The sequence below is a fragment of the Schistocerca nitens genome, chromosome 1, assembly GCF_023898315.1.
Source record: "Schistocerca nitens isolate TAMUIC-IGC-003100 chromosome 1, iqSchNite1.1, whole genome shotgun sequence".
Lineage (NCBI taxonomy): Eukaryota > Metazoa > Arthropoda > Insecta > Orthoptera > Acrididae > Schistocerca > Schistocerca nitens.
The window spans coordinates 732,210,302-732,222,379 of record NC_064614.1 but is presented as its reverse complement, the minus strand read 5'-3'; the positions used below and the strand labels follow the sequence as shown (position 1 = coordinate 732,222,379).

Genomic DNA, 12,078 nt, shown 5'->3' with positions numbered 1-12,078 from the left:
TTCAAAAGCTTCTATTCTTCAATTGTCTAACCTGTGTCACCCTTTTTTACTTCTGTCCAAGACTCCACTCCAGACGAGTATCTTCAGAAAAGACTTCATAACACTAACTTCTTTAGCATTTTTCTTACTAAGTCAAGAGCGGCCCATAATACTTCTATTGGTGACTAGTTTAGAACATTTTTGGTACATTCTCGAACCATTACCTGCACATGTAATGTTTGACTGTACATAATAAATTTGTTTTTACATCAGATCATCAACGTTTTTGACTGTAATACAATTGTCTTGGTAGAGTCAACATGAAATACTTTACTTGCAACTGAAAGTCTGTGTTGTATATCCTCTCTAATTTGGCCATCATCAGTCATTTTGTTCTCCAAAGAGCAAAACTCATCTACTACTTTTAGTGCCTCATTTCCTAACCTAATCCCCTAAGCATCACATGATTTGATTTGGCTATATTTCAATTATGTATGTTTTACTATTGTTAATGGTCATCTTGTAATCCCTTTTCAAGACGATATCCATTCTGTTCAATGGTCTTCAAAGTCTATTGCAATATCTGACAATTACAATGTTATCAGCAAGTCTCAAAGTGTTTATGTATTTTCCTTGAATTTTAATTTTGTTTCCAAATTTCTCCTTGGTTTCCTTTACAGCTTGCTCAGTGTACAGATTGAATAACATCAGGAATAGGTTACAATTGTGTAACACCCCCTTCTCAATTACTGGTTCCCTTTCATGCCACTCGACTCTTATAACAGCAGTTTTGTATCTGTACAAGCTGTGAATAACACTGCAAAAAGCTTCCTATAACTCTACAAATGCCATAAACGTATGTTTGCTCTTCTCTTTAACCTATCCTCTAGGATAAATCTTAGGGTCAGTATTAGCTCAGGTATTGTTACACTTCTTCAAAACCGAAACTGATCTTGCTAAAGTCAGCCATTACAAATAATGTTACGGAAACATCATGGAATACAGTAAATAAGGAATAGGGGGAAGAGAGGATATGCAAGCTACAGTGATATAGTAATAAGAGAAAATGGAAAATTGGTGAGCTAGCTGAAGACAGTATGTGAGAGGTGTGCAAGACTTACATAGTTTACACCCCCCCCCCCCCCAACCCTCTCCCTCGCACTTCATATATACAGGGTGGAGAAAAACTGTCACAAAATTTTAACCCTGGACAGCTGACGCTAGTACGAACCAAAATTACTAATGTTGTGTTGGTCGACAATGCACCATTTTTAAACTATGGAAAATTAGCGCCACGTGCTCTGACTGGCCATGGGATTGCCCTGTTGCCATTCGTTGGTTGACGGGCAGTGCTACGGTTGTCAGCTCACACATACAAACATCCCTTGCCCCGTCACTGCCCTAACATGATACGTACACGTGTTAAATAGGTCTTGCTGTTTGTCTCCACCACACGTCAGAGGTATTCACACTTAAGCTTCACTTCGGAGCACACAAACGTCAACTGTGATTTAGTCACACAGTAAGCATGGCGGCACAGTATTAGTTGAAGAACGAGATATGGTTTTTGTTTAAGGACTAGCTGTAAAGTAGTAGATGAGTTCCGCTCTTTGGAGAACAAAATGACTGATGATGGCCAAATTAGAGAGGATATACAACACTAAGTTCAACAGTTGTTTAAGGAACGGTACCTAGCACCTTCCATCAGACTGGCCTTAGCAACACTCTAAACGTTTATTACTGGGCAACGGGAAACCTTCAAGTAATGTATGTCCACGGACACCAGCAACAATTTTCGCTCAACACTTGGGCAGGCATTGTGGGTGACCATCTGATTGGGCCGGTCCATCTACCTCCTCGACTTAATGGGGCAAATTACCTTCACTTTTTGCAAGAAACTCAACCCTGCCTGCTGGAAGATGTTCCCCTGGGCATAGCAGTCATGCTGTGTGCAGATATTTAAATGAACTCTTCGATGGCCGGGTAATTGCCAGACGTGCTCGTAGGACACGGCCCCCACGATCACCAGACCTGATGCCACCAGACTTTTTCCTGTGGGGATACTTTAAGGTTCTAGTTCACCTACCCAGGCGCGAACCACCTAGAAATGAAGAGGAATTAATGGATCACATTCAACACGCCGCCAATCACATCAGGGCAATGTCAGGGATCTTTCAAAGAGTTTGGCAAAACACCATTAGACATTACCAAGCTTGTGAAACATCAGAGGGTCGCCAGTCCAAGCACCTGCTTTAAGTAAACAATGTCTTAGCTACAAAAGAGGCCCTTTTCAGGACCAACACAATTTGTAAAAGACTTTCTGTATGCGAACTAACAGTTGCTGACAGGTTTGTTCCCAGTACGTCTTATCTTGAAACTACAATGGATGTGTCGGGATCCCGGATTCACCCCCAGGCCCCCCAAAGTGGAAGGCTGGTGTGCTACCACCGCATGTGGGTACATCGCAATCTCTGACAGGCAAAGCATTCGCGGTCATGCTTTGTTCAGAGCATGTGGCAACAGGACAATCCTGCAGCCAATCTGAACACACAGTGCCAAGTTTCAGTGGTTTAAAAATTGTGTGTTGCCGACCTACAAAACATTAGTAATTTTGGTTCCTAATGGCATCAGCTATCCAGAGTTAAAATTTTGTGACACAATTTTTCTCCATCCTGTTTAAGTACATCATACCTCAAGGACAAAAAGTCGCAATACATACATCTATAACATATTTTAGGATGCAACTTTGGTTATTACAGTGACATGTATGACAAATATTGTGTGATTATACACTGAAGAGCAATCTGTTACCACAATCTTTAATTCACATTGGTTGGCTAGATGAACACGTAGCCTTCCAACAAAATTTAGACCTTCAGCTATATTATAGATTAGTCTATCACCACAACCAAGACTTCAGATGGAGAATGTAGCACAGTCAATGAAGGGGAGGGGGAGGGGTGGGAGCTGGGAAGCTGGAATAGAGGGAAAAATTGTGTAGTCACAAATCTTTGTGCAGTGGTAGGAGAGAGTGTCATGAACAACATACTAAAAATCTCCACTGGTCGGTTGTAAGTGTGGGGGAGCGAGGGGGGCGTCATTTATTTATATTTTTCTTGAATAACTCAGAAACTGCAGCTTCTAATGAAAATGTTTCCAAGTACAAAATTAAATTACATTAAATTTCCTAAAGAAAAGGTTCCTATTCATTTCATATTAAATGTGTGTACCACGCCCAACTGCAGTAGAGCCATATTAAGGGATTAACTATTCTCTGTGGTCTTAGCATGGTGGAAGGGGTTGGTTGGTTGGTCATGGGGAGGGGGGAAAAGACCAAACAATGAGGTCATCAGTCCCCCACTCCAAGGGTAGTGCATCCAGAAGTAGACACATCCACTGAGAACGTTTTCTGGTCTAGTTGGGAGATTCACAACGGTAAATGTGAGAATGCTAAAAATGTATTGGATATCTTTTATAGCGTAAACAATAAAAGCAAGAAGAAGGAAATATGGAAGCAGCAGCTGGGCATCCCCAGGGCTCTGCATGTGAAAGGAAACTTCTCATTCACAGCTGTCCCACCTCTGATTCATTACATATAAGAGCACACACTGTTCAACAAAGTGCAACACCCAGAACAGAAAACTGGGTGTGGCAGAAAGGTGGCAAACCAAATCTAGAAGCAATTAAAACAGAGTAAAAGAGGGATGAAAGAGTAGCCTGGTCATGGAAGTAGGGCTGGGCATCCCCCAGACCTAGCATACAGTGAGATGTGCCCCTGCTCTGGAGGTAGATTAAAACTTCATAACTGAGAATAACACTCACTTTCATGGAAAAAACTGAGAGCTGGTTCAACCATCTGTGAGTCCATACTTTGAATGGAGGCCAAAAAGAGGGTGCGTTCCACCATGATATAAGCTATGGCCTGCAAGGTTCAACAACCACAATGTGGGTGTGACTCACTATACAAAAGAAGACCATGGGTTAACCTGGTATGACCAATGCGGAGATGACACAGGACTGTGGATTCCTTCCGGAAAAAGTGGAAGGAAGAGTGCCATGATGCAGTGGTCTCCTTCGTTGTGCAGAGTTTATTAAATCGGGCAGTAGCCCACCGGATACTGTTCCATTTCCGTGCGAGCAGATGTCTCTTGTGCACCTACAAATCCGCACCTGGAGTCAGCAAAGCGAATGGGGAGATAGTAAGTGCTCCTCTACCCAAACAGTTGGCCAGTTCATTCCCCAGTATACCTGCATGACTTCTGATCCACAGAATGCCAACTGAGCACACAGTGCGACAAATGTCAGTGAGAAGGCCATGAACAAAGGAGCCCAAAGGGTGGCAAGAATCTGGAGGCTGCTCATTGAATCGGTACATGTCAAAATATGTCACCAGAGGCCCATGTAATAACATGGAGATCTCTGCCAATGGCTGTCAGACCTGCCATAAACACACCATATGTTCCGGCAATAAACGGTTTTGCACACCAGCAGGAAATGCAAAATCATATCCCATCCCATATACAGTTTTAGAGCAGTCAGCGTAGAAGATAGTAGCACTCTGGAATTCTTGAAGAACTAGACATAACAAATGCTGAAAGGTCATGGGGGTAGCTGAGGCTTCAGGACTTTGGAAGAGAGTGGTTTTAATACGTGACCTGGGCACCATCCAAGGTTGAGTCCACAAGACAATATGGGGAGAAAAATCCAGGGAGGGGAGATGGAGATCTCAGAAGAGGGAAGTGAGGCACATTCCAACTGGTAGTCCCACCCAAAGAAGGGTATCAGGACGACAACACCCCTGCTGTGTAACAGAGAATGGGATATGATGGATGATCAGGAATTGTCAAATGGTGATTGCATAGGAGATCCAGACTTATTACCATCGAATCTGAAGGGGGAAGTTCCCACTTTGGCAAGCAGATTGCCTATGGGACTAGTCCAAAAGGTAGGAGGGGTTACAAGAGATGGATAGAAGCGCAAAGGAAGTAGGTCAACCCTATTGTTGTCAATCAAATCCCTTCCTTCACAGATTTGCAAACTAAAGAGTGAGCGGGTGATTCCTCACTCTATCTACCACACTACATCACAAGAAGCATATTGACCCTCTGCAGAGCACCTTATGAAACACTGACGATCCAGTGTGCAGCCATGCAAAGGGGGTGCTTATTTCCACAAAGTGCATTAATAATGTGTAGAATATAGCTATGAGTTACTAACGATACAGTGCAAGAAATGCATATGTACAGAATATATGTAAATCTCTACTCTATTCTACACTGCTAGAGGGGAAATAGATTCTTAGTCATCCTGTACGGCAGCTACAGCATTCCTCCCAGAAAGGAAACTTCCCTGGCTATGAGCACTGCTCACTTTTAATTTTGCAGACTGCTCCCTCTTGATTTTGCAGACAAACTATAGCTCCCAGCATTTTCTGCCCAGTTCTCTTATGTGAGTAGACAAAATAACTTCACCGAGTTCACGTTTATACAATAGAGATATTTTCAGTTCACTAAATAAGTTGTTAAGAGAGTTGTTTTGCAAAAACGCTTATCAGCTGGATATGTCAGCTGTCTACTATACTGAAGAGCCTTTCCCAAGTGTAACATGCTGTAAATATGTGTTCGCCAAAGTAGCTTTCATTGTCTCCACTATCACTGGATGGAACACTTTTCACAACATGACAAGTCTCAAATGCATCACCCCAACCTAGCCTCTCCCAACATCTGAAGATGCCCAGAGACAAATTGTCTCCCTCTGCAACAGAAGTAGGTCACCTAGGTGTTTTGGAACTTCAGATATTTCAAAATAAGTCAAGCAATGCATTACAGTACATTGCTGTTCTAGACTTGAACACATTAGACCCGTTCCATCAGATATATTCGCAACAGGCTTGGGTGGCATACTGTGAATCGTGGTAAGTGGTTCCACTCAGTGCAGCCCGCTCTAAAAGTGTTCCTGAATGGAAGAGATTTATGCAGTCTATCAATAACACAATTAATGGTGAGAGAAGTTCAGTAACTCTTTAGTCATTCATTAATGCAGCAGCAAGTGACTACAATATGGTTACGCAGCTTTACAATACACTGTCAACGACAGACAACAGCAAAGTGCCACATTTACCAATCCAATCACTTTCTCACGATCACACCTACAAATTACAGATTCCTCAGTCATTGTTTATAGGAATGGATTTTACATAAAAATTCACTTAACAACTGCAAGTACTCATTTAATAAACTGAAAATAACTATTATATAAAGACAACCTCAGTGAAGTTATTTTGTCTATTCACATAAGAGAACTGAACATGATATGCTGGGGAGGTATCGTCTATCTGCAAAATGAAATGCAAGCAACACTCGAGCTGAAGGAAGTTGCCTTTCCAGGAAGAATGTTACAGCTGCCGTACATGATGATTACAGATCAATTTCCCCTCAAGCAGTGTAGAAAAACGCACAGAGATTTATGTAGATTATGTGCAGATACTTTTATTCCATGTAGTGTTAATTCCCTTTGTGGAAAATAAACACTCCCTGTGCACTGCATTTCCAGTGATCCATAAGGTGCACTGAAGACTACCAGTATACCTTTGTGAAGCATCCTGTATTTGCTTCTTGTGGCGTAGTGAAGCAGACAGAATGAGGAATCGCCTGCTCACTCTTCAGTTTGCAGACCTTTGAAGGAAAGGATTTGCATGAGAAGAATTGGGAAACTAACCTTCCTTCACGCTTATACCCCACCACCTGTTAACCCGAAGAGCACAGTTTACCACTTAGTACAGCTCCGTTGCCGTTATATGTGGTACATCATATAATGTATGTTCTTAACCCATTTCATTTAACAGTAAACATTAATTTTGTATCATTAAAATATTATTTTTAATAATATGCTATTTTGTCATCCCACACACCAAGGAAACTATTAGCCCCAGAGAAAATATTAGCAGGGCCTTTTCCGTAGGAAATTTAATGTATTTTATTTTTGTACTGGGTAACATTTTCACTTGAAGCAGCGGTTTTTGAGTTATTCAAGAAAACATTGATAAAGTGACCTATAAATGACCACCACACTTCACCAATGGGGGATTTTTAGTATGATGTTCATGACACTCCCTCCTAGCACTGTAAAAAGTTTTGAACTACATGATTTTTCCCCCTAACTATCCTTCACTGACTGGACTAAGGGACATCATCATACTCAGTCAAGATGTTCAATTCCTCCTATCCTAAAACAAATCTACTGTGGATTAATCTGCTCATCTGCAATGTGGGACTCTCTTTGGCGTGGGGCACTGCAATAAACATGGGTAACATATTTAGATTTCAGAAGAGTGAAGTTAAAAAAAACTGCTAATATAAGTAAACACTGACCTTGTAGAGCTAACACTTGGTTCACGAATCATGAAAGAAGGTTGTATACATGGAAGAACCCTGGAGACACTAAAAGGTATCAGATAGATTATATAATGGTAAGACAGAGATTTAGGAAACAGGTTTTAAATTGTAAGACATTTCCTGGGGCAAATGTGGACTCTGACTACAATCTATTGGTTATGAACTGTAGATTAAAACTGAAGAAACTGCAAAAAGGTGGGAATTTAAGGAGATGGGACCTGGATGAATTGAAAGAACCAGAGGTTGTACAGAGTTTCAGGGAGAGCATAAGGGAACAATTGACAGGAATGGGAGAAAGAAATACAGCAGAAGAAGAATGGGTAGCTTTGAGGGATGAAACCGTGAAGGCAGCAGAGGATCAAATAGGTAAAAAGACGAGGGCTAGTAGAAACCCTTGGGTACCAGAAGAAATATTGAATTTAATTGATGAAAGGAGAAAATATAAAAATGCAGTAAATGAAGCAGGCAAAGAGGAATATAAACGTCTCAAAAATGATATCGAAACGAAGTGCAAAATGGCTAAGCAGGGATGGCTAGAGGACAAATGTAAGGATGTAGAGGTTTATCTCACTAGGGGTAAGACAGATACTGCCTACAGGAAAATTAAAGAGACCTTTGGAGAAAGGAGAACCACTTGCATGAATATCAAGAGCTTTGATGGAAACCCAGTTCTAAGCAAAGAAGGGAAAGCAGAAAGGTGGAAGGAGTATATAGAGGGTCTATACAAGGGCGATGTACTTGAGGACAATATTATGGAAATGGAAGAGAATGTAGATGAAGATGAAATGGGAGATATGATACTGCGTGAAGAGTTTGACAGAGCACTGAAAGACCTGAGTCGAAAGAAGGCCCCGGGAGTAGACAACATTCCATTAGAACTACTGACGGCCTTGGGAGAGCCAGTCCTGACAAAACTCTACCATCTGGTGAGCACGATGTATGAGACAGGCGAAATACCATCAGACTTCAAGAAGAATATAATAATTCCAATCCCAAAGAAAGCAGGTGTTGACAGATGTGAAAATTACCGAACTATCAGTTTAATAAGTCACAGCTGCAAAATACTAATGTGAATTCTTTACAGACGAATGGAAAAACTGATAGAAGCCGACCTCTGGGAAGATCAGTTAGGATTCTGTAGAAATGTTGGAACACGTGAGGCAATACTGACCCTATGACTTGTCTTGGGAGAAGAAAGATTAAGGAAAGGCAAACCTACGTTTCTAGCATTTGTAGACTCAGAGAAAGCTTTTGACAGTGTTGATTGGAATACTCTCTTTCAAATTCTGAAGGTGGCAGCAGTAAAATACAGGGAGCAAAAGGCTATTTACAATTTGTACAGAAACCAGATGGCAGTTATTAGATTCAAGGGGGTATGAAAGGGAAGCAGTCATTGGGACGGGAGTGAGACAGGGTTGTAGCCTATCCCCGATGTTATTCAATCTGCATATTGAGCAAGCAATAAAGGAAACAAAAGAAAAGTTCGGAGTAGGTATTAAAATCCATGGTGAAGAAATAAAAACTTTGAGGTTCGCCAATGACATTGTAATTCTGTCAGAGACAGCAAAGGACTTGGAAGAGCAGTTGAACGGAATGGACAGTGTCTTGAAAGGAGGATATAAGATGAACATCAACAAAAGTAAAACGAGGATAATGGAATGTAGTCGAATTAAGTCAAGTGATGCTGAGGGAATTAGATTAGGAAATGACACACTTGAGTAGTAAAGGAGTTTTGCTATTTAGGGAGCAAAATAACTGATGATAGTCGAAGTAGAGGGGATATAAAATGTAGACTGGCAATGGCAAGGAAAGCGTTTGTGAAGAAGAGAAATTTGTTAACATCGAGTATAGATTTAAATGTCAGGAAGTCGTTTCTGAAAGTATTTGTACGGAGTGTAGCCATGTATGGAAGTGAAACATGGACGATAAATAGTTTGGACAAGAAGAGAATAGAAGCCTTTGAAATGTGGTACTACAGAAGAATGCTGAAGATTAGATGGGTAGATCACATAACTAATGAGGAAGTATTGAATAGAATTGGGGAGATGAGGAGCTTGTGGCACAACTTGACTACAAGAAGGGATCGGTTGGTAGGACATGTTCTGAGACCTCGAGGGATCACCAATTTAGTATTGGAGGGCATCGTGGAGGATGAAAATCGTAGAGGGAGACCAAGAGATGAATACAGTAAGCAGATTCAGAAGGATGTAGGCTGCAGTAGGTACTGGGAGATGAAGAAGCTTGCACAGGATAGAGTAGCATGGAGAGCTGCATCAAACCAGTCTCAGGACTGAAGACCACAACAACAACAACATAATTTACTAACTGTGTGCTCCATGTATTTTCTACAAAGAACTATTTGTAAAGGAAGTAAAAATAAAAATAATGAACGGAGGAATTGTGAATAACATCTGACGCAGGGATTGGCATTTCACTCTCACATAAATAGGTGTAAAGAGCTGTTATTGTATGATTACGTGATTGCTGAATGATCAATTGAAGCAGGCATACAATTTAAATATATGGGAGTAAGCGTATGGATCAATTTCAAGTGGAACAGCCACATGTAACTAACTGTAGGAAAGACTAAGATTCGTTGTAACTATCCTCAGGAAGTGCACAGTCACACTCATGGAGTAGGCAGCTTACGCAATCATTGTTTGACCGATACTTGATATACAGTTCATTCATTCACTTACATGACTGTTCTGTAAAACCCGTAAAGAAGGGGAGCCTTTAGGGATGTGGACCAAGTCTTGACTACACATTACCAGGCAGAAGCAACCACTGCTGTATACTTCAGGGAGGTATACTATCAAAAATTAATACAAGTACTAATCTAATGAAACTGACAAATATGGTAATTACTTCCAGATTATTTTCTATATGTAGGTTGGCACAAAAATAACTATTTTTGGAAAAACACACTGATTCTACTCCAACACTACTCAGATGCTGTTATTATCTAATACTTCAAACAAAGCATTTATGTAATTTTACACTAATCTCTATGAGCTGTATATAATCTGACAAAGTGAGGCTTTATCTAATACACATATTAGAGTTTGGCAGGATTTATACTTTTGGGAACAAATAGCCTGAGAAATTGTAAGAGGAGCAGATAATGAAGTATTCTTTTAAATATCATTCTTTTACTTTGTTTTAATTTAGTTGGAGAAATAAGTCCTATTTAAATAATGGAAACTCCATGCAGGAATATCAACAATGTAGGAAAAAGACAAATTGCTACTTGCTGTAAAGAAGATAAGCAAGCATACCTCATGCACACACGACCACCAACTCCAGCAGCAGCCTGCAGCAGCCCAAGCTGCTGGAGATGGCAGTCGTGTGCATGAGGCGTGCTTGCTTGTGTGTATGAATGGTGTGTGCTTCTCTTTTGCTGATGAAGGTTGTGGCCGAAAGCTATATGTGAGTGTCTTAATTGTGTCTGTCTGCAACTTATCTTCTTCACAGTGAGTAGTGATCTATTTTTTCCTATGTTGTTAAGTCCTTATTAGTCACAGGCATTAAATAAAGCTCTACTTTACATCTCTCCCTTCCTTTCAGAAGTTATTTTGATACCACATGTTAATCAACAATTTTTTAGAAGTAAGGGAAAAAACCTGTAAATGTCATTGACCAGTTTTGAGAGAAAAGGCGAATATTGATTTTAGAAAATTTTTGGGAAAGAATTAAATTGAAACTTCCTGGCAGATTAAAACTGTGTGCCCGACCGAGACTAGAACTCGGGACCTTTGCCTTTCGCGGGCAAGTGCTCTACCATCTGAGCTACCGAAGCACGACTCACGCCCGGTGCTCACAGCTTTACTTCTGCCAGTATCTCGTCTCCTACCTTCCAAACTTTACAGAAGCTCTCCTGCGAACCATGCAGGACTTGCGCTCCTGAAAGAAAGGATACTGCGGAGACACGGCTTCGCCACAGCCTGGAGGATGTTTCCAGAATGAGATTTTCACTCTGCCGCGGAGTGTGCGCTGATATGAAACTTCCTGGCAGATTAAAACTTTGTGCCCTGTAAAGTTTGGAAGGTAGGAGACAAGATACTAGCAGAAGTAAAGCTGTGAGTACCGGGCGTGAGTCATGCTTCGGTAGCTCATATGGTAGAGCACTTGCCCGCGAAAGGCAAAGGTCCCGAGTTCGAGTCTCGGTCGGGCACACAGTTTTAATCTGCCAGGAAGTTTCATATCAGCGCACACTCCGCTGCAGAGTGAAAATCTCATTCTGGAAAGAATTAAATTTCTTGTCTTCTATACATTCTTGTTAAACTTCTTCCCATTTTCCACTCCGTAACTTCTCTCTGAACGGAGTGTAACCAAGTCAGCATTTACAATACTGTGAAATTTTCCTTTTCCTTTCTTAATTAAACAGGACAAAGTGCATGGAATACTATGTTCCACTTTTATTCTCTTAAGTCAACAAAACATGCTCATGGAAACCCAAAACGATGTTTAAGTACACTATGTGATCAAAAGTATCTGGACGCCCCCAAAAACATATGTTTTTCATATCAGGTGCATTGTGCTGCTACCTACTGCCAGGTACTCCATATCAGCGACCTCAGTAGTCGTTAGACATCGAGAGAGAGCAGAATGGGGCACTCTGCGGAACTCACATACTTCAAACATGGTCAGGTGATTGGGTGTCACTTGTATCATACATCTGTACATGAGATTTCCACACTCCTAA

At 41.0% G+C, this 12,078-nt stretch overlaps 1 protein-coding gene across 2 annotated transcripts in view; it reads right to left on the bottom strand.

The window, feature by feature from the left end:
• The window catches only part of LOC126259936 (serine/threonine-protein kinase 10), a 165,093-nt gene that overhangs the window by 135,558 nt on the left and 17,457 nt on the right, over positions 1–12,078 (bottom strand). The window lies entirely within an intron of this gene.